General features: G+C 38.9%; 1 long non-coding RNA gene across 1 annotated transcript in view; it reads right to left on the reverse strand.

Moving 5' to 3' along the window:
* LOC145518030 (uncharacterized) overlaps positions 1 to 20,309 on the reverse strand; it is a 357,466-nt gene that overhangs the window by 303,362 nt on the left and 33,795 nt on the right. The window lies entirely within an intron of this gene.

The following is a 20,309-nucleotide window of genomic DNA, read 5'->3' on the forward strand; positions in this document are numbered from 1 at the left end:
TCCAACCAGTCCACCCTACAGGAGATCAGTCCTGGGTGTTCATTAGAGGCTCTGATGTTGAAGCTGAAACTCCAATACTTTGGCCACCTGATGCGAAGACCTAACTCATTTGAAAAGACCCTGATGCTGGGAAAGATTGAGGGCAGGAGGAGAAGGGAATGACAGAGGATGAGATGGTTGGATGGCATCACCGACTCAATGGACATGAGTTTGGGTGGGCTCAGGGAGTTGGTGTTGGACAGGGAGGCCTGGCATACTGCAGCTCATGGGGTCAGACATGACTGAGCGACTGAACTGAACTGAACTGAATTCTAAGCCAAAGCTAAATACAAGTTGCAGTATGCTGGGAAATATCAGAGGTTTTCCTCTTATCAGAAAGATATGAATACAATCCTATCCAGCTATAGAACTGAAACTCCAGATATTCGATCATGCTTGAAAAGTGAAAGAAAGAAAGTGAAAGTCGCTCAGTTGTGTCTGACTCCTTGCGATCCCATGGACTACATAGTCCATGGAATTCTCCAGGCCAGAATGCTGGAGTGGGTAGCCATCCCCTTCTTCAGGGGATCTTCCCAACCCAGGGATCAAGCCCAGATCTCCCACACTGCAGGCAGATTCTTTACCAGCTGAGCCAAGAATGCTGGAGTGGGTAGCCTATCCCTTCTCCAGGGGATCTTTCTGACCCAGGAATTGAACCGGGGTCTCCTGCACTGTAGGCAAATGACTACAGTTACCTGACAGAAACATCCAGATTATTACCTGAATTTCACATTCTGTTCTTTCCTCTCACTCATCATTTTTGCCCACCATCATTAAGCCCTCTTCTAGAAAGCAATTATCATGTTTGACTAGGCTGTGTCTGGTACAAACTTTTCAGACGTTGTCTCTTAGGGAATAATTTATCTTTGTGGACCACCTATTTGTCCAGCACCCCATATCTGAATTAGAGACAATTTTCTTTATTTATTTTAAAAGAGCTTCAGTAAGAGGTTAATGATGAGGGAAACTGTGTGAGGAGTATATGAGAACTCACTGTACTATCTTTGCAACTTCTGCGTAAGTTTAAAATTATTCCAAAATAAAAAGTCTATTAAAAGAGAGAGAGACTGACCTTCTCAATCAGACATGGGATCAAATGTTGGTCCACCCTAACCAGACTGTGATAAGAGGCAGGTTATTTTTATTTTCTTAAACTGTTTTTATTTTGTTTTAACATCAAGTGACAAATAATTTTATTGATCAGAAAATCCTCGTGTCTCAATAAAGAACAGTAGAACTAATATTTTCATTATCAAATTACTCATTATTCTACCAGAAAGACACAGTTCCCCAACCTGCAAGCATGAGAAGCTGATAAACGGCAATACCTCTTCTGCTAGGGTGTAGTTGACAACACACATTAGTTTACTTCCCAACTCCTCTTACTTCTAAAATAGAACCCTTATTTTAGGGAAGCTCTTCTTTGTGGCTAAACAGAAGTCTTCACTTCACTGTCTAAGAATATTTGAGAAACCATCCTCCAAAGGAGCCCTCCAGACCTAAACAGAAAACTTTTCTTTAGAAATCAAAAGTGGAAAATGAGATTGTGGCAGATATACAGACAATTCCGCAAATCTATCCCAGCTGAAATGTATTGTTCATGAAATATCTTCCCCTGTTCCATCAGAGTGGGCCTCTTCCTTGTTGTTTTAATCACTAAACCGTGTCTGACTCTTTTGCTACCCCATGGACTGTAGCCTGCCAGGCCCCTCTGTCCATGGGATTTTCCAGGCAAGAGGATTGGAGTGGGTGCCATTTCCTTCTCCAGGGGATCTTCCCAATCCAGGGATCAAACTCGGATCTTCTGCTTGGCAGGCAGATTCTTTACCACTAAGCCACCTGGGAAGCCCTGCCTCTTAGCAATGCACTTTGACTCCATTGCACAGGAGCTGAATAACACGAGTGAACCAGAATAACTCAACATAATTGCACAGACATGTATCTAAAATAACATGATTGGATTTATTCTATTCAATTAGTTTGAGATTAGAAAACAAAAAGGGAAAATCAGTCCAAATGCTCTTGGGTGGTAGACAGAAGACACACAGAGGAAAGTAGGTTTCATTCCTGAGCTTTGATCAAGAGATTTTGCCCCAATGAAAAACAATTTTTTTCTTCCTCTATATATCAATACTTAGCTCTCAAACTGTTTTGAATTATATCTTGAGACAGGATGTTTGCTATCACAGTTTTACTATGTCAAGCAAGCATGTTCCTTTGCAACTGCTCTGCCTTCCGAAAATGTTCTCTTCAACACCCCACGCTGTCACTCCCCAAAATATACACAAATATATGAAATCTATATTCATGCACATCAATTTCAGAGCAGAATTATCAATTATTGCCCCAAACTGAAAACAAACCAAATATCTCTCAACTAGTGAATGAATAAATTAACTGTGGTATATCCACACAAGTGAATACTACTCAACAATAAAAAGAAACAGACTATTTATACACGCAATAACATAGATAAATCTCAAGTACACATTACTGAGCCAGACTGTAAAAGCTACATAGTATATGACTTTATTTATATGACATTCCAGAAAAGGCACAACTATAGGGATGGAGAGCAGGTCAGTGGTTTCCAGGAGTTAAGGATGAGAGGAAGACTTAACTGGAAAAGGTTAGCACAGGGAGTTTGGGGATAGATGATCTAACTGCTCATATATTGATGATCATGGTGGTAATTACACAATGCTATGCATTTGTCAAAACTTGTAGAACTCTATACCACCCCTATCCCCCCCAAAAAGGTGAATTACTATATGTAAATACAAAATAAATCTTAAAAAGTTGAGAAAGGGTGGGGGAGATTTGTAAAAATGCCTTCTCTGAAAATGTTTAAGAACAAGAGGGATCATCAGCAATCCTGAATTTTTTTTCTTATCAGTCACCTATGGAGCACTTCAATTTAGCTTTTTATGTTGCTTTAAAAGCGCTAGTTAATATCAAGGGTATAGCTCTGGTTTTCATTTTATCCATGAAAATAAAGAGGTTGACAAGGCATTGTGAAAAGCATGTGTTCTTTTGCTCTATCTCAAACAAAGCTTGATGCAACAAAGCAGTTTCCATAGTAATGACACTTTTTATTCAACACCAAGACAAACAACTATAAAAATACATAGTTAAACAATGCAGAAAGCGTACATGCCAGAACTAAATGAGGCCTCTGGGGAATGACTGGCCACTTTAAAAAAAAAAATTCCTTTCTAAGAGCAAAGTTAGTCTTTTAATCTTGCTTTCACCTTCCCCATGGTGAGATCCTGAAGGTCTTTCTCTAGCTCTCACCTGTCACTGAAAACAGAATGGAGAGGCGAGAGGTCACCCAAAACATCTGGTGGAAAGGCAGCCCCACTACCAGTATCTGAGCATTGAATGCGTATGTATGTTTTGCGGCAGAGGGGATGGAATTAAAGATGAACAGTTAATGGGTTAATAAGTACTGTTCTGCTTCCTTCAAGAACTTACAAATGAGTCACATAATCAAAGGACCAGGCATTGCAGAGAAGCTTGGAGACCATTTAATTCACCTGCTGGTTTCAGAGATGAACAAGCGGTGGCCACATCAGTGATCATACAGCTGGGTTGTGGCAGAGCCAGAACTAAAACCCCAGGCTTCTGAGCCATTCTGACCCTTAATATTCTACCCTGAGGCCAGCCTCATGGGTATGTGACCTATAAAATCTCACAGGGCCTCACATTCAGAATGGCCCCACTCCTGGTTTAATGCTCTGCTGTTCCTGTCTTGAAATTGTTTTTGAACAAAAGGCCCTATGTTTTCATTTTACAGTGAGTCTCACAAGTTATGCAGCTGATTCTGACACCATCCTTCCCCTCTCAAAAGTTGTCTCACAGAAAGAAAACTTCACATTCCAAGCAATAGAAAGAAGAAAAATTCAAGAGATAAGGGAATTTAAAACAAAATAAAAAACAATAGGCAAAATTTGTAAAGAGAAAAGCTTTTTACGCTTCCAAGAGATGCACCAGCATGGGAGTGGAAAATGGTTTCACAGGAAGTAATGAAAAGACGACCTCAACCAGTTTCACTAGTGCTCAACTCAAGTTCTCAGGGAACCAACGGCAGTGATTAAGTGGGAGGGTGGCGGGGCATATTCAACTAAGTATGTAATTCAGCCGAATGTTCTCTTACAAGCTAGGCTTTAATATATTTGGTTTGTATTTTCCTTCTGGAATCATAGGAAACATCTCATCACGTGGAACAAAACAGTCTCTAGAATGGAGGCCATCAGGAGGTGTTTACACATGAAGTGCACACAGACTATATGCCACTGGGGACCTGGGAATCTAACTGTTAGAAATATTGCATTGAGCAATAATACCAATAAGAATGCTGGGAAAACCTAATCCTTCTGACAATTTCTGGTGCTGTCAGAGGTATTTACATTTGATATAAGGTGAAGATTTGCTGATCATTAATTTTTTCTCCCTTTCCTTCTGCAAAGAGTTTCCCTGATAACTCAGTTGATAAAGAATCCACCTGCAATGCAGGAGACTCTGGTTCAATTCCTGGGTTGGGAAGATCCGCTAGAGAAAGGATAGGTTACCCACTCCAGTATACTTGGGCTTCCCTTGTGGCTCAGTTGGTAAAGAATCCGCCTGCAATGTGTGAGACCTGGGTTCAATCCCTGGGTTGGGAAGATCCCCTGGAGAAGGGAAAGGCTACCCACTCCAGTATTCTGGCCTGGAGAATTCCACAGTCCGTGGGGTCACAAAGAGTCAGACACGACGAAGTGACTTTCATTTTCACTTTTCCCTCAGAAAAAATTATATTTTTAGTGAAGTAAAAGAAAGGAAGATCTGGAGTCTTAAAAACACCAAATCAACTTTAAATCTCAGTGTTACCACTTACAGTGTTGTTATTGGCAAGTGATGTAAACCCTCTTAGCCTCAATACCTTTATCTGTAAAATAATGACCATAGAACTATCTTGCTTAACTTGTTAAATATGTTAGCTTGCAAGGATTTGCATTTTCCAAAGTGTGTTCCAGGAAGACAAGTTCTGGAGAAGAGTAAACAAGATCTGTGGATCAAATCAGTTTAGGAAACAGTAAGTCATAACTGATCAAATTGATTTATTTAATACACTTCTCAAAGTTTTTAATAAGATAATTTTCTTAGTGAATCAACAAGAAGATCCCATGTACAGCATTTCTCAATTTAGTGATCAGAAAAAACTTGAAATTATTGTTGCATGAGGGCATGTTTTTGAGAATGCTGAGTTAATTACATAGAGTAAATTTATAAATATTCAACAAATGTCACTTCCATTTGTGTTTATATTTATAAAAACACAAAGATTCTTATTATTACAATATATCACATACTGAAAAAAAAGTTTTCCTTCACTATTTCAAACTGTTCTTCCCCTGATAACCATGCTGTTGTTGCTATTACTGTTTCTCTAAAACATCACCTCTACTTCCTAGTTAATCATATGCTTATTGTTCCAGTCTTCCCTGGATTTCCATTTGAGAAGAATGTACATTACCACTGTGCTCACTTCATCCGGGTTAAATAACTATGGATAAGTCCAAAACCTCAGTTCTACCACCACCCCTGCTACTAACTGTATGACTAAGTATGGGGTTTTTATTTTTTTCAACTTTCCCAGACTTCTGTAAAATGAATGAAATGTAATTGTTCTAAGATAAAATTTTATAACATTCTAGAACTGGAAGAGTTGAACTGTAGAGACATCTACTTTCCAGTCCAGCATATAAGGGGCTTGGAAGTCCTCACTCCCGTCTACTTAAGAAGAAAAAGCTGAGCAAACTGAAAATCAACAACTTTTCTTAGATCTATCAGAGAATCAAGATCACAAAGCAAATCACTGCCCCCAAATTCTGAGAGGCAGATAGGCAGATAAAGAGAATCACAGCTTACTAGGGCAGAAACCTCCATGGGAATCAGTATCAGGGTAAGAAAATCTGGACTATAATTGATGAATTTCTGGAAATTCAGAGTGGACAAGTTTGAGAATTGAAAGTTCCAGGGAAGGGCAGTCTTAGGTGGGGCTCTAACTCTTTGTAAGTATTCCCTCTAGAAGCCCTAGGAGGTTCTCACAGAGATGAATGGAGAAAAATCTCCTCATGCTTCCATTAGGGAGAGGGAAAAACAGTCATTTTGAATCAAGCCCAGAGCACTCTGTTCTTCTTAACAAAATAAACTATTTCACTAGAGCCTAATAAACTTGGAGGAAGAGAAATATACTCAGAGCCATTTCCTTTTAGCTTTTGATGTGGAGGAAGAGAAATATACAATCACATCCTCTTCTAGTCTTCCTGTCTCACTTTGTGTGTGTGTGTGTGTGTGTGTGTGTGTGTGTGTGTAGGAGGGAACATGAGAAGAACTTTTAAATCTCACAGCCCAGATGCATAGGTTCACTAAAAACCTGAGACCTAATCATCAGACTATAGAGTGCTACCCCTCCCCAACACATTACCACCATATCAATAAGGCTTATATACTGAAGTTCCTTCTACCCAGAATACTAGGCCCAGCCTTCAACAAAAAAAAATTACAAAGCATACTAAAAGGCAAAAAAAAAAAAAAAAAAAATACAGTTTAGCACAAGTATCAGAATCAGACTCAGGTATGGCAGGGATGTTGGAATTATCACCAGACTAAAAATTTTAAATAACTATAATTAGTATGCTAAGTGATTCAGAAGATGAGATGGCAAGCCATCAGCTTGGAGAAAATATTTCCAAGATACACATCTGATAAAGGACAGCTATCCAAAATATATAAAGATCTCTTACATCATGACCAAGTGGGATTTATCCCCGGCTTGCAAGGTTTAACATATGTAAATCAACCAATGTGATATACCACACAAACAGAATGAAAGATAAAAACTACACAATCATCTCGACAGAAGCAGAAAAAGCATCTGATAAAATTCAGCATCTATTCACAATAAAACTTGCAATGAAATGGGTATAAAAGGAAATTTCTTCAACACAATAAAGGCTATTTATGAAAAGCCCACAGCTAACATCACAATCAATGGGGGAAAAGATCAAAGTTTTCACTCTAAGATCCAGTACAAGGCAAGCATGCCCATGGTGGCCACTTTCATTCAACACAGTACTGGTAGTTAAATTATAAACAGCAATCACACAAGAAAAAGAAATAAAAGGCATACAAATCATAAAGAAAGATGTGAAATTATCTGTTTACAGATACAACATCTTACATATAGAAAACCCTAAAGACTATCAAATAACTGGTAGAACTAATAAATGAATTCAGTAAATTATGAAAAATTTTAAAACAAAAATGTACTTGTATGTGCATATGCAGGCACACATACACACTCACATACCACACATACCATAAAGGAAAAGATGGCAAAACTTGATTTTATTGGAAGGGTATTAAAAATAGCCACAAGATGGGAGAGAATATTAGTAATAGAAAGATTTTTATATTAGAAACTCCTCAAAAAAAAGACCATCCAATAGAATAGAAAAATAAAGGTTAGAGTCTTGAGCAAGAATATTATGAAAAAGAAATCCAAAAGACAAATAAATATATGTGTCCAATCTAATATCTGACCTGACAAATACAAGTCAAACAGAATGAGATACCACTGCACTCTAAACCAATCAGAAAAATTCAGAAAGTCTGAAAATATCATGTGTTGGGTGAGGAAATGGAACAAATTTAGAAACTCTCATATTGCGCTACTGGAAGTAGAGATTGGTACAGTCACTTTGGATAAAGCAAGTGGGCATCATCTACTAAAACTGAATATGTGCATATCCTATGATCCAGAAATTCTGCCCTTGAGTATGTCCCCTAGAGAAATTCTTACATATTGAATCTAGATACATATACAAGAATGCTCCTAGCAGTCTTCTCAGCAGTCCAAAACTGCTATTTTAGAAACAACAGTGCCCAGCAAAATAGAATGAATAGATTCTAGTATGTACCTCCAATGAAATACTACACAGCAATAAAAATGAATAAACAAAAACTATACATGAAAGGATGTTTGGCTCTTAAAGACAAAATATTAAGCAAAAGAAAGAAAGATGACAAGGTAATATATGAGTCCATTTTCATGAAGTTTAAAAACGAGCAACAGTAAAATTATTAGTATTTTTAGCAGTGCATACCATTCAAGTAAGCTTTTCAAGCTTTTTAGTTATAGGTAGGTATTAAAGTTATTCGTGTTTTTAAATTTTACACACAGGTAAAAGGATACCTAGAGGTATATTCAAATAGTTATTCTTTGTAGGTACATTTAATAGGAAAGGAGAATGATTAGGTAGTCATTTTTAGTCTAGATATCTAAAGATGTTAGAAAGGTAATGCTCAAAATCCTTCAAGCTAGGCTTCAGCAGTACGTGAACCGAGAACTTTTAGATGTACAAGTTGGATTTAGAAAAGGCTAGGGAAGATGGTGATTGCAGCCATGAAATTAAAAGACGTTTACTCCTTGGAAGGAAGGTTATGGCCAACCTAGATAGCATATTTAAAAGCAGAGACATTACTTTGCCTACAAAAGTCCGTCTAGTCAAGGCTATGGTTTTTCCGGTGGTCATGTATGCATGTGAGAGCTGGATGGTGAAGAAAGCTGAGCACCGCAGAATTGATGCTTTTGAACTGTGGTGTTGGAGAAGACACTTGAGAGTCCCTTGGACTGCAAGGAGATCCAACCAATCCATCCTAAAAGAGATCAATCCTGGGTGTTCATTGGAAGGACTGATGTTGAAGCTGAAACTCCAATACTTTGGCCACCTCATGCGAAGAGTTGACTCATTGGAAAAGACCCTGATGCTGGGTAGGATTGGGGGCAGGAGGAGAAGGGGACGACAGAGGATGAGATGGTTGGATGGTATCACCGACTCGATGGACATGGGTTTGGGTAGACTCTGGGAGTTGGTGATGGACAGAGAGGCCTGGCGTGCTGCAATTCATGGGGTCGCAAAGAGTCGGACACGACTGAGTGACTGAACTGAACTGAAACTGAGGAACCCCAGATCAAACTGCCAACATTCATGGTTCACAGAGAAAACAAGGGAATTCCAGGGAAACATCTACTTCTGCTTCATTAACTATGTTAAAGCTTTCGACTATGTGGATCACAACAAACTGGGAAATTCTTAAAGAGATGAGAATATCATTCCACCTTACCTGTCTCCTGAGAAACCTGTACGCAGGTCAAGTATCAACAGTTAGAACCAGACATGGAACAACAGACTGGTTGAAAATTGGGAAAGGAGTATATCAAGGTTGTACGTTGTCATCCTGCTTATCTAACTTGTATGCTGAGTACATCAGGTGAAATGCCAGGCTGGATGAATTATAAGCTGGAGTCAAGACACTGGGGACAATATCAACAACCTCAGATAAGCAGATGATACCACTCTAATGGCAGAAAGTGAAGAGGAACTAAAGAGCCTTTTGATGAATGTAAAAGAGGAAAGTGAAAAAGCTGGGTTAAAACTCAACATTCACAAAACCAAGATCATGGCACCCAGTCCCATCACTTCACTATGGCAAATAGATGGGGAAAAAATGGAAACAGTAACAGATTTTATTTTCTTGGGCTCAAAATCACTGCAGATGATGACTGCAGCCATGAAATTAAAAGATGCTCTTTGGAAGAAAAGCTATGACAAATTTAGACAGCATATTAAAAAGCAGAGACATCACTTTGCCAAAAAAGGTCCATCTAGTCAAAGCTATAGTTTTTCCAGTCGTCATGTATGGATGTGAAAGTTGGATCATAAACAAGGCTGAGTGCCAAAGAATTGATGCTTTTGAGTTGCGGTGCTGGAGAAGACTCTTGACAGTCCCTTGGACTGCAAGAAAATCAAACCAATCAATCCTCAAGGAAATCAACTCTGAATGTTCATTGGAAGGAATGATGCTGAAGCTGAAGCATCAGCTGATGTGAAGAGCAGACCTTGGAAAAGACCCTGAAGCTGGGAAAGAGTGAGGACAGGAGGAGAAGGGGCAACAGAGGATGAAATGGTTGGATGGCATCACTGACTCAATGGATATGAATTTGAGTCAATTCCGGGAGATAGTGAAGGACAGGGAAACCTGGCATGCTGCAGTCCATGGGGTCAAAAGAGTTGGACATGACTTAGTGACTGAACAATAACATCTAAAAATCAGGATGAGGTTAAAGGTAGCAGATTTTTGACTGATAGTCAACTGAGAACCCAGCTGACTGGTGAGTAAACCATTTCCAAAACAAATCTCATTAAAGTTCATCAGACCATTTTTCAGACACTCTATCAGGAATGCTAATCTTCTCCAAGAAAGTGGTTATAAATTACCTCACACAAAGAGTTTCTACTCCAGAGCAGGCTTGAACAATTTTTCTTTTACTGTACGTACCATACAAAGCTAAAAAGAAATGTGAGAAAATCATTGCCATAAAATGCAGGACAGTGACTACCTCGAGGACAAAGTGAGAGGGAGGTTCTTGCAAGAGACACTCAGGCTTCAAGAACACTCTCCATGTTTTCTGATTACAACTGCATGTGTGGCTTTATTTTACTGTATTGATTCATCAAACTACTTTTCATTAAGCTAAACTGGGGTACTTTTCTGTACATGTGTCATATTTTTTGGTTTGAAAGAAGATGATAAAGGGAAGATGAAAATCTGAGTAACAGAGTGATTAATTTACATATTTCATACCCATATGAAATATATTCAATGAGCACCAAACTTTATATGACAGAGCCTCAAAATAAAGCTGATTTCTCTGTCCTCCAAAAAGCTTTCACATTCCTCCCCATCCCACAGTGACTACCTCCTCCTCTGCTTTCACGGAACTGATTGTTTACGCCTCTCACTGGCAATAAAGTGAATATGCCTCATACGAAATGCCTCACAACCATTCCCATGCTCTTATTCAGGCTTTCACATGTGTATGCTTTGTCTTGCAGCTTATGGCTTGGCACAAAGAATCCCCTTGACACCCTTTTATTCATAAGAAGCAATACAGAGTGTAAGTGTGAATCTTAATCAGAACAGGTCATGTTAAGGCACTGTTCCAGTATTTATCATCATCAGTTCTCAAACACTTTTCTCAAGTTGAGCTCCCAGAGTTGGACATGAAGTCTCATACCCCTTTTTCATCAGTCAGAAAACTCTCCTGCTCTTTTTATAAGCCCAAAGACTGGTGGTGATATGATAGCACTTGTTACCCAATTATGTGGCAGCTCCTCTAGGGACTCATAAGGATTTTTGAGGCTTAGCAATTCCTGACCAACTCCTGTGCATAAAAAAAGGGGAAAAAAAGCAATACGTTGGGTAGTAGTCCAGTGCACAGTGAAGACACAATAATCTTATTTGTACTATCCTTGTGAGGGTTGGACTTAATTCTGACCATGAACTGCTTTTGTAATACGAATATTTGTTAAGAATCTCCTTATCAAGAAATGGTTGGATGGCATCACCGACTCAATGGATATGAATTTGAGTAAATTCCGGAAGTTGGCGACGGACAGGGAAACCTGGCATGCTGCAGTCCATGGGGTCTCAAAGAGTTGGACATGAATGAGTGACTGAACTGAACTGGAAATGTAAGTCAGATCATGTCACTCATCTGCTAAAAACCCTTCAGTGGCTTCCTTGTTACGTAGGGTAGAAGCCCAAGCCCTCACTAGACCCGTGAGCCTCTATACAATCAGACTCCACGCCCCATGCCCTTATCTCCCCTCTCCCCTCGACTCTCTGCAATGCAGGTACACCTGCCTCCTGTTTCTTAAGCTCCCCAAGGGCTCTGCACTCGCCAGACTCTGCCTCCAACACTCCAATGCCTAGGAGTCCAAGTCACGAAAAACAGAATTTCCACAAAGGTGGAGATTTTCATCTGCTTTGTTACTGTTGTATACTCAAGGCCTAAGCAGTTCCTGGCACAGAGTGATTGTTCAATAAATACTTGTTGACTGATTGAATGCATTTTAATAAAAGTTTTGTGAATGACAATATTTCCAAGGTTGTTGTTTCAAAAGGAGGCCAAATGGGAAGAAACTTTCTTCTTTTCAGAACAGGAAGTCACCAAATCCACTTCTAAGTTTGCTGGAAGCAGTAGGTTTGAGCCTGAGCCTATTTGTCCCTTCCTCTCTCTCACGCCTGGTGTACAGATTTCAGTCAGCAATGATTATGATCTATGCTGTTCCCCACTTTGTTTCCCTTTTGTTCTTGGTGTTTAATAAGGAAATCTCCAACTCCACCATTAGAACATTATAAATCACCCGCATTACGTAGCCTGCTCAGGCAGCTCTGATAGGAACCCCCTGGGCTGGGTGAGAGCTCAAACAAATCAGGAAATGTTTGCTCAGATGCAAAGGTTTGGAAAAATCCTAGGGCATGAATCATGTGGGATTTCAATTTCCCTGAGGCGAAATATGAAAACCACCATAATTTCTAAGAAATTATGTGTTGAGAATACGTATTTTTCTTTGACTCCAAAATTTTCTAGAAATATGTTCCTCCCTTTAAAAATCCTGAGTCCAGAATTCCAGTTTTGCAGGAGGCAAAATTGCCAGGTGACAAAGGAGTGAAGAGCAGAAAGACTACCATGTTAGAGCAGCCTTCTCATCTCCCCTTCAGCATGACTCTTGTACAATTTCTTTCAAGATAACCAAGAAACTCCAAGGTTTTAAGGAAAAAGAAACACAGAATATTAAAATTACCTGAATAATAACACTGTGTTGGCCAAAAAGTTCATTTAGGTTTTTATGTAAGATCTTAGGGAGCAAACTTTTTGGCCAACCCAATACAGACAGTATCTCAAAAAAAAAAAAAACCTGCTTGAAATACAACCATTCATGAGCACACATGAACAGACATACATATGTACACTCACAAGCACCCACACAAGCATATTCTGAGGGACCCTTGTTCCAATGTGTCACAAGGGAACCACAACCTTAAACTTCTCAGGCTCTCCCAAATGTCATGGTTTATTATACACAGGGAGTTCCACTCATTTTACTCCATGCCCTCTCAACCTGTTTCTTCACACTGAGGCTAGAAGAAAATTGAAATTACAAATGAATGTGCTGGAGGCTTACTCAAAGCCAGAAAAAAATTCTGAAGGATAAGTATAGTAGTGATAGTAGCAGCAGCAGTCACAGTAGTAGCAGTCATGATTATCACTACTTACCATTAATGCAGAGAAGTGTTTTAATGCACTCTATCATTTGAATCCTCACAGTCCCTTAGACTATGGGGCTCAAAACATTTATTTCATAAGAAACCATAGTCCAGTGTAGTTTTAAATCATGAACTCTCACAATTTAGCATATTAGAGAAATGAAAAATGATATAAAAGAAATGTTTGTAAAAATTTGATTACAAGGGAATTCCCTGGTGGTTCAGTGGTTAAGACTTGGTGTTTTCATGGTCAAAGGCCTGGGTTCAATCCCTGGTCAAGGAATTAGGATCCCATAAGCCATGTGGGGGCCAAAAAAGAAAAAAATTTCAAATATAAAATTCTATTATTCTAATGAAGTAATAAACCTTTCCAATGAGAATAAATGTAAGAATATATAAGGACCTCACTGGAAACTATTGTCAGTAAATTGGGAAAAAGGGTACAATGTCCCTGGACACATACATACCTACACAGTGTAGGCCATCAGTAAGTGTTTGATGAATGCATAAATGAGTGAATAAATAAATTAGTGAATGAACAAACAAACCAAATAAATAGCACTCCTTTTTGTACTCTTCATTGCCTGAGAAACATTGACTCTTGCTCTTGAATAACTTCTCTTTCTGGATTTCAGTCTCCCTTCAAATGCAGCACACTCTTTAGTATTTGCGGGGGTAGGGGGTGGCGGATATTAACACTCTAGAGTCCTCTGATGTTCAGAAATAGCCAGATTCCACCCCTTCCATTCTATTTCCACTGCCACCACTCTTATTTAATTTCAAATCCATATTACAAATTCATCCACTTTCACACTACACTCCAATGCATCTTCCACACTGTCCCAGATCAAGCTGCCTTTTACATCACTTTATATCATCCTCCTTTTCAAATGGCTTTACAGTGCTTACACAAAGCACAGCTCTGCTCTGACATTCAAGGCTTTCAGCTCCCACATTTCCTGCTGTATTCACCGCTATATCTCAACGCATACTTTAGATGCAGCTATTTTTGACAATTTATCATTTCCTAAAATGGCTGTCTAAGGAGGCCTTACAGACAGCTGGGAAGAGAAGAGAAGCAAAAAACAAAGGAGAAAAGTAAAGATATTCCCATCTGAATGCAGAGTTCCAAAGAATAGCAAGGAGAGATAAGAAAGCCTTCCTCAGCGATCAGTGCAAAGAAATAGAGGAAAACAACAGATTGGGAAAGACTAGAGATCTCTTCAAGAAAATTAGAGATACCAAGGGAACATTTCATGCAAAGATAGGCTCGATAAAGGACAGAAATGGTATGGACCTAACAGAAGCAGAAGATATTAACAAGAGGTGGCAAGAATACACAGAAGAACTGTACAAAAAAGATCTTCACGACCCAGATAATCACCATGCTGTGATCACTCACCTAGAGCCAGACATCCTGGAATGTGAAGTCAAGTGGGCCTTAGGAAGCATCACTACAAACAAAGCTAGTGGAGGTGATGGAATTCCAGTTGAGCTATTTCAAATCCTCAAAGGTTATGCTGTGAAAGTACTGCACTCGCTATGCCAGCAAATTTGGAAAACTCAGCAGTGGCCACAGGACTGGAAAAGGTCAGTTTTCATTCCAATCCCAAAGAAAGGCAAAGCCAAAGAATGCTCAAACTACCACACAATTGCACTCATCTCACATGCTAGTAAAGTAATGCTCAAAATTCTCCAAGCCAGGCTTCAGCAATACGTGAACCATGAACTTCCAGATGTTCAAGCTGGTATAGAAAAGACAGAGGAACCAGAGATCAATTGCCAATATCCACTGGATCATCGAAAAAGCAAGAGAGCTCCAGAAAAACAACTATTTCTGCTTTATTGACTATGCCAAAGCCTTTGACTGTGTGGATCACAATAAACTGTGGAAAATTCTGAAAGAGATGGGAATACCAGACCATCTGACCTGTCTCTTGAGAAAGCTGTATGCAGGTCAGGAAGCAAAAGTTAGAACTGGACATGGAACAACAGACTGGTTCCAAATAGGAAAAGGAGTACGTCAAGGCTGTATATTGTCGCCCTGCTTATTTAACTTATATGCAGAGTACATCATGAGAAACGCTGGGCTGGAAGAAACACAAGCTGGAATCAAGATTTCTGGGAGAAATATCAATAACCTCAGATATGAGGATGACACCACTCTTATGGCAGAAAGTGAAGAAGAACTAAAGAGCCTCTTGATGAAAGTGAAAGAGGAGAGTGAAAAAGTTGGCTTAAAGCTCAACATTCAGAAAACTAAGATCATGGCATCTGGTCCCATCATTTCATGGGAAATAGATGGGGAAACAGTGGAAACAGTGTCAGAATTTATTTTTTTGGGCTCCAAAATCACTGCTGATGGTGATTGCAGCCATGAAATTAAAAGATGCTTACTCCTTGGAAGGAAGGTTATGGCCAACCTGGATAGTATATCTAAAAGCAGAGAGATTACTTTGTCAACAAAAGTCCGTCTAGTCAAGGCTATGGTTTTTCCAGTGGTCATGTACGGATGTGAGAGTTGGATGGTGAAGAAAGCTGAGCGCCGCAGAATTGATGCTTTTGAACTGTGGTGTTGGAGAGGACTCTTGAGAGTCCCTTGGACTGCAAGGAGATCCAATCAATCCATCCTAAAAGAGATCAATCCTGGGTGTTCATTGGAAGGACTGATGTTGAAGCTGAAACTCCAACACTTTGGCCACCTCATGCGAAGAGTTGACTCATTGGAAAAGACCCTGATACTGGGTAGGATTGGGGGCAGGAGGAGAAGGGGAAGACAGAGGATGAGATGGTTGGATGGTATCACCGACTCGATGGACATGGGTTTGGGTAGACTCTGGGAGTTGGTGATGGACAGAGAGGCCTGGCATGCTGCAATTCATGGGGTCGCAAAGAGTCGGACACGACTGAGCGACTGAACTGCATTTTCCCTCTGTTCCTGTCATCATTCATGCCATTCCTTTTATCTGTAAATGTCTCCACTCAGCTTCAACTATGAAAATTCTACCCATTCTACAGGTTCTAGTTCTGATTTTCCTCCTTCAATATGCACTTCATGCTTGACTTAATTGGAGAGATCTCTCCATCCTGTCATCCCTAAGAAAGCCTCAGATCAAAAAACACATTATTTTTGCATAATTGCAGGGGTAAATAGTATTCAGGGCAATGTTTCATTAACTGTGCTCTCATGATTCTTAAAAAAAAAAAAAAAAATAAGAAGAATAAAGGTCCTGATGAAATAGTGTTAGAAAATGCTACACATTCTACCTTTCTCTTGGAGATTCATGGTGCATATTAGCATATGAAAGGCTCTGAGAATCCTGAGATGAAGAAATGTGATTAACTTGATTTAACCCAATGTTTCCCAAATACATTTGATCAAATTTTCCAGTTTTCACATATTAATAAATCGTTCTTGGAAAGCTAGTTTTCCACGGAACACAGTCTAGGAAACACTAATCTAATATGACTCCCTCAAGGGAAGAGATGATGAAATTAAGCTCTAGAGAAGTGACGTAACTGAACAAAGACCATGAGCTAATTTGTAGAAGAGTTAGTAGTACACCTGGTCTCTTGTCCTCCAAACCAATCCTCCTTCACTCTATCACTATGATCAAATTATATTACAGTACAAAATTGTAGAATATTTTTTATACCTTGCCAAACTTTTTATACATTGAAATTCTTTTGGCAGTAGTTTGCACTGGGAAGACTCTACTAGAGAAAAAAAATAAAGTCATTTTTTTAGCTCAATAGAGAAGCTCCGTATACACACAAAAAGGTATTAATCAGGGAAGCTAACATCTGTAAAGTCCCCAAGGATTAGAATTCATATTACCAAACTGAAATTACAGGAATCCAAAATTCTGTGATATTCCATGGACAAGGTGGCTAAGAAACATTAAAATATATCCACAAAATAAAAATAAAAAATAAAAATCTACAGTTAAAAAAGAAAGACAAATTCAATATCATACTATTCATGAAGGCACGAATATTAAATATATGACAAAATCCTTCCCCAGAGCTCACTATATAGTAACTGTTCCCTTATACAAAAACAAAAGCAAAAGCATATTTTTGTCTAGTGAGAACTCAGCTGGAATCATCATTTATGGCAGATGCAGCTGACTGCCTATTCAATGGTCTCCCCTCCCATTCTGCTTTCTCTTCCTGATGTGTTCAGAAAAGGTGAGCTCTTCTCCCATTTTCAAAAGATGAACCATGATTGGTCCATGCCAATTTTGTTTTTTCTTACTCCATTTGTCAGCGGATTTAAAAGTAAGAATATGACCAATATATAAGGAAAGTATATATTGAGGTTTCTGGAGCTTTGTACCCCTGGTAGAGGGGGTGGGTTGGGCTTCAGGTGGCACTGGTGGTAAAGAACCCACCTGCCAATGCAGGAGCTGCGGGTTTGATCCCCTGGGTTGGAAAGATCCCCTGGAAGAAGGCATGGCAACGCACTCCAGTATTCTTGCCTGGGAAATCCCACAGACAGAGAAGCCTAGTGGGCTACAGTCCATAGGGTTGCAAAGAGACAGACATGACTGAAGTGACTTAGCACGCACGCACGCAGAGGGGGTGGGCTAGGGCTATGTTTTATACCTTCCCATATTCCTACAAATGTACTTAGTTGTAATGAGAAAGTGATGTGTGGAATCACTGAAATCATTCTGATACCATGAGGAATAAGCCCAAGAATAAAAACTAATACATTAAGGCTGGCAGAACAGGAGGTTCACAGAACAGAAAGATGCTCTCCCCTTATATGGTACTCCCTATTTTCTCTCTTTTCTTTCCTTCTATTCCTCTAGACCATGCACTCCAAATCAACCTCTCCCTGGCTTCTCTCTCTAGGAACCAGTAGTTCTGTATAAGCCCACATTGTCACCTCAGTGCAAACATTTAAACACTCAAGATCATATCTTTGCTATACATAGCCACATCCACCACTCTCAAGTTCCCAGGTTGGAGTTCTCTCTCCTTCCCATACATCAGCACCATTTTGAAAGTATATTTTAATGAAAGCAACTAAGACAAATACACAGTTTTACCCAAGGCCACCCTGCCTCCGTAAGACTCCTTGATGGTAGATTATCCTCAATCTCTTTGACCCTGCAGTGTTTAGCAGCACGTTTATTAGTGCTCAATAACTACTTTCTGATCAATTTACCAAAAAAGTAGGCCCAATTAATTTATTCCTTGAAAAATTAAAAGTTCAAGAAAAGACATCTGATGAATTGAAAGGAACAGCTTGAATAAAATGGTATGGAAATAAGTTCTATGGATCCAAGTGTATTTCAACAACGATTTCAGAATTGACATATTGAAAACATGAGGACCTTTACTGCAGTATCTCATATCTATATAGTGTTTTATGACTTACAAACAGCCTTGTGTCTACTACCTCATCTGAGCATTTCTCAAGTGATAAATTACTTTTATGTATAACAAGCTTGACAATATTGGTAAGCAATTTGAGAGACAGCCAATCAGAGGTCATTCAAAAACATATTTCAATTACAGGCTGATGTGAAGCTTGAAAAAAAAGAAACAAAATGAAAATGTACAATAAGCTCTCTAGAATAGAATCCAATGTATTGGGCCAGATCTGGGACACTATGTTTATTTCTGAATGTTATACTGTAAAAAAGGACACTGTCAAAACAATGTGTCTAGACAAGGGCAACCAAGATGATGTCTGGAAACTATCTCAAGTGGAGAATGAGAGAACTGTGAGTGTTAGCCTATAAAAGGCAAATTTTTAGGGCAGACATCTCTAAATTCAATGGTTGTCAAGTGAAAAGGTAAAAGATCCTATCATGCTTCTGATGGCAGAACTAGTGCCAATGATAAACATAAGAACAAAGAGGATTATTTAAAATCTATCCTTACCACTGTTCTCCAACCTTCCAGATTGTTCAACACAAAGAAGAAATTCTCTAAGATCCAAAGCTGCCTAAAATAGACTGAACTACTTGTAAATCAGAAACACAGAGTTTATAGAAATATAGACAGTTAGAAATAGAGTTTCTGGTGCCCTTCCTCAGGAACTCTGTGAGAGGGATTCCTGTTTTAGTAAGATGAACCAGATAAACTCTAGAAATGTTTCCAGCATGAACACTCAATGATTCCATATTCTGAGAGCATCCCAAAGTACAACTGTCAAGCTGCACTCAATTTATTCAGGTAATCAATCTTCTTCTTTTTTTTTTTTTTTTACTTTTTATTGGCATACATTTGCTTTAAAATATTGTGTTAGTTTCTGCTGTACAGCAAAGTAAATCAGTTATGCATACACATATCCACTCTTTTTTTTATATTTCCTTCCCATCTAGGTCACATGGTGCATTGATTCTCCATAGAAGACTTACAAATGGCAAAAAAAAAAGGACATGAAAAGATGCACAACATCATTAATTATTAGAGAAACGAAAATCAAAAGTACGATGAGGTATCACCTCACATTGGTCAGAATGGCCATCATCAAAAAAATCTGCAAACAATAAATGCTGGAGAGGATATGGAGAAAAGGGAAGCCTCCTACACTGTTGGTGGTAATGTAAATTGGTACAGCCACTATGGGGAGCAGTATGGAGGTTCCTTATAAAACTAAACATAAAGCCCCCATATGACCCAGCAGTCCCACTCCTAGGCATATATCCAGAGAAAATCAAAACCCAAAAGGATACAGGCACCCTGATGTTCATTGCAGCACTACATAAAATAGCCCAGACATGGAACAACCTAAATGTCCATTGACAGAGGAATGGATAAAGAAGATGTGGTACATATATACAACAGAATATTACTCAGCCATAAAAAGGAATGAAATAATGCCATTTGTAGCAACACAGATCAAGAATTTCTTCATGTAATGAATCTCATCTCTCAAAGTAACAAGATTAAATATATAATTTTCAAAAGATACAAGTAGACAAATAAAACCTAACCTATAACAGTTGACACTGAGCATCTCCAACACCTCGAATAATACCAGGCTCAGAGCCTGAACTCAAAAATATGTGTGATTTAATGAATGATATAAGTATCTAAACGTTAGGTAATTCTGACATGTTTCTAACTTTTTCACACATATCATATGA

Source organism: Giraffa tippelskirchi, chromosome 8, assembly GCF_054371585.1.
Source record: "Giraffa tippelskirchi isolate mGirTip1 chromosome 8, T2T-mGirTip1v1.2.pri, whole genome shotgun sequence".
Taxonomy (NCBI): Eukaryota; Metazoa; Chordata; class Mammalia; order Artiodactyla; family Giraffidae; genus Giraffa; species Giraffa tippelskirchi.